The sequence below is a fragment of the Nannospalax galili genome, unplaced genomic scaffold (assembly GCF_000622305.1).
Source record: "Nannospalax galili isolate Female #2095 unplaced genomic scaffold, S.galili_v1.0 scaffold11732, whole genome shotgun sequence".
NCBI classification, from domain to species: Eukaryota; Metazoa; Chordata; class Mammalia; order Rodentia; family Spalacidae; genus Nannospalax; species Nannospalax galili.
This window is the reverse complement of record NW_008331533.1, coordinates 1,165-5,184: the sequence shown is the minus strand read 5'-3', so window position 1 is coordinate 5,184 and position 4,020 is coordinate 1,165.

The following is a 4,020-nucleotide window of genomic DNA, read 5'->3' as shown; positions in this document are numbered from 1 at the left end:
CCCCCAAGTTACCTTAAATATAAATGGATTGAATTTCCATTTAAGAAACTTAGAGTGACAGAGTGGGTTAAAAAACAAGATTGCACGACCTGGGTGCATGCAGGCAATACACGTATACCCATAAAATAAAATGAAAAACAAACAAACAAAAACCCCAAACGAGACTGAAGAGTGGGTGTGGTGGTGTGCATCTGTAATTGGGCACCCAGGAGGGGGAGACCAGAGGATACAGTTTTGAGACGTCAGCTTGCACTGCACAGTGAGAACTTGAGTCAAAGCAAGCAAACAAGCAGACCAACAAAAGCCTTAAAACGATGACAACAACAGCAGCCACAAGACCCAACTATGTGCTGTGTGCTGGTTACAGGAAACTCACTTCTCTTTAAGGACACAGAAACTGAAAGTGAGGGGATGGAATAAGACATTCCATGGGAATGGAATTCAAAAGACAGCAAAAGTAGCCATCCTTATACCAGATAAGATAAGCTTTAAATAGAAAGTAGTAAAAGGAGACAAAGAAGGTATATAGGGTCAATGCAGCAAGAAGAAACAATAGTCGTAAAGTGCTTCTACTTAATATCAAGGAACACAAACATAAAAGGCCGATGTTGACAGACCTAAAGTTATTGTAATATTCAGTACAGTAACAGTAACACTGAGCTTCCAGAAAAGGATAGAGCATCCAGACAACAATCAAGAAAACAACAGCAGAGCTAAACTGCACCCTAGACCACATGAACTGAACAGATATTCATGGAAATCTCTCCAACTGCTGCTGCAGGATATACATTATCCAGGATGAATATATGATTGGTCAGAAAGAGAGTCTCAACAATAAAAAAAAAAGTCAAAATAATACTGAGGCTATTTTCTGACTGCAGCAATGAAACTAGAAACCAGTTATGAAGAACTCTGGAATCTACACAAATACATGGAGCTTAAGAAACTTAATGAACAACCAAAGAAAAGAATGAAAATGAAACAAATGAAGGAGGTGATGCAACAGCAAAGCTTGTGGGGTGTAGGACAATCAGAGAGAATTTTATACCAATCAAGACCTATAGCCTAAAAGACCCAGAGAGATCGCAAATAAACAAGCCACCATTGTACCTGCCAGTAAAGGGGCAGAAACAAACCAAACCCCAAATTAGCAGAGAAGGAAAGAGGTACTAGACATAATTGATGCGGAAAAGGTATGCGATAAAATTTAATATGCAACATGATAGAAACGCTGGACACATTAGGGTTACAAGGAACATACCTCAACATTATGAAGTTCATACATCAAACCCACCACTAACATTGTGCTGAATAGGGAAAACCTGAACACTTTCTCTCAGATCTGGAGCAAGAAAGAACAGCCACTTTCAATGAATGAGTTGAAGAAAGACACAAGATAAAAAATTAACACACAAAATTCAGCATTTCCATATGTCCACAGTGAAGCGTATGAATAAAAACTCAATTGCAATTGTTAAAAAAATTCCAGGAATAAATTTAATCAAAGAGGAGAATGATTGCTACAATGAAAACACAGGAAAGAAATTGAAGGAGACCCTCAAAAATGGAAAGACCTCCTGTGTTCGTGGATTGCGAGACTCAGTATTTAAAAAATGTCCATCCTACCCAACACGATCTGCTGATGCATTGCAATTCTTATCAAAAGACCAGTGATATTCCTCCCAGAACTAGGAAAAACATCTTGAAATTTTTCTGGAGTCACAAAAAAACCCTGAAGGGCCAAAGCAGTCTTGAACAAGAATAAAGCAAGAGGAATCACAGTACTTGATTTCAACATACCATAAGGTTCTAATAAATAAAATAACATACTGGGATTAAAAGCAAACACATAGACCAACAGAAGAGACTAGAGTCCACAAGCAAACAGGCATCCACATACAAATGATCTTCAACAAAGGTGCTAAGAACACACAGAGGAAAGGACAATCTCTTCAGTAAATGTTCCTGGGGACGTTAGACACAAATGACTTAAACTAGAGCATATACAAAAGTCAACGCAGAACAGGTTGAAGACTGAAGTATAAGACTTGAAACTAGGAGACGAAAATATACAGAAAAAACTTCAGGACACTGGAGTGGGCGAGTTTTGGGGTAAGGCCTCTAAGTCACAGGTAACACAGCAAAAAAGACAAGATTAGGTGAGACAAAAAGAAGCTTTGCACAATCATCAGGCTGCAGGTAGTGCTCAGTGGGCCAGCAGCTGTCCCTCTACTCTGCCTTCCCCCATGGAAGCCAAGCTCTCAGAATCCCTCACTCAAACACACGGGATGAGAGGGAGCTCCCTCCAGCATCTGCTGCCCACCTTGAGCACAGGAACACAATTGTGGAGGAAGGACAGTGCCCCACTTGAGCCTGCCTTTCTCCTTGCAGCATACCTGGGCACCAGAGTGCCTTCTTGGCTCACCACCTCAAATAACAGGAGCAAAGCAGGCATGTACACAAGCTTTGAAGTCCCTCTGTGTTTACGGGGCTTACCTAAGTGTTGGAAGTTGTTATGCTTGTCCATCCTTCCTCAGAGAAACAGCACTATCTCAGAAACGCAGTCCTGCCCTGCCAGCCACCATTGTGAAGACCAGGGTAGACAAGCCCACCCAGAACCAGGAGATGTCTCTGGGAATCTGGGATTGAAGCATAAGACATGACAGAAGTGGCAGGGGACCTGGGAATAGGTGCTAAGCTCCTGGATCAAGGATCAAGGAGCACATTTGGAGGGCAGGAGGAGAGGGAGAGAGAGGAGATGGCCACCAGAACAAATGAAGCCCAGTCATGTTCAGAGAGAGAGACATAAGAAGATGAGGAGGAAAAGAGGAGAAAGAAGGGGATGAAACCTGTGTGTGTCTTGTTCTTGGGCCCATACCATAGCTCACATTATTAAACAGCCTTCCCAGAGTCACTATTTCAGCTAGTTTGAGCAGTGCCTTTTTCATAAAGAAAATTAAAGTTTTCGCTAAGGTGCCTAGCGAATATCAGGAACAATGTTTGCCCATTAGGTTTTGGTGACAAATGAGCTCCTGAAAGTCTTCATCACAGATCACTTATTGAAATAAAGAAACAGCTTTGACTTGTATCGAGGTGATTGTCTGCAAAGGGATAGGGCAGCTCTATGAGAATCTTTTTATTTTTTTAAAAAAACAAGGTTTCCCTGTAGCCACAGATGGCCTGGAACTCACTATGTAGACCTGGCTGGCCTCAATCCCATAGAGAACTGCCTGCCACCCTCTCCAGAGTGTAGGGATTGAAGATTAAAGCCATGTGCCACCATGTAAGTTTGAGATTCTTATTTTTAAGAAATAATTTTTAAAAAGGGTTGGAGAGATGACTCAGTGGTTAAGAGTACTGGCTGCTCTTGCTGAGGACCGAGGTTCAGTTCCTAGCATCCATATGGTGGCTAATAACCATCCTTAACTCTAGTTCCAGGGGATCCAACATCCTCCTCTGATCTCTGTGGGCACTGCATAACATGGGTGCACTTACATACATGCATGCAATGCCCTCATACACATTAAATTAAAAGAAAGTCAGCAAAGCAAGGTGTCACATGCCTTTAATCCCAGCACTTGGGAGGCAGAGGCAGAGGCAGGCAGATTGCTGTGAGATGAAGGCCAGCTTAGGATGGTCTATGTAGCAAGTTCTAGGATGGCTGGGGATACATAGTAAAATCCTGTGTGTAAAAATAATATATCAAATTAGTGATTGTGATAATTAATCTTGATCATCAACTTGATGGGATGCAGAATGATCTAGGAGACAAATCTCTTGGGGGTGTCAGTGTGGGTTTAACGTAGAGAGGTTTAACGTAGGTAGGAAGATTGACCCTGGGTGTGGAGGAACTATTCTTTGGATAGAGTCCCAGGCTTAATATGAAGGAAAAAGTGAGTGGAGCTCCCGCCTGCACCTCACTCTGCTTCTGACTGTGCACCCAGTGTGAGCAACCGTCTCAGCTTCTGCTGCCTGACTGTACCCTCAGACTGTGAATCACAATCCTGCTTCCTTGTAAAG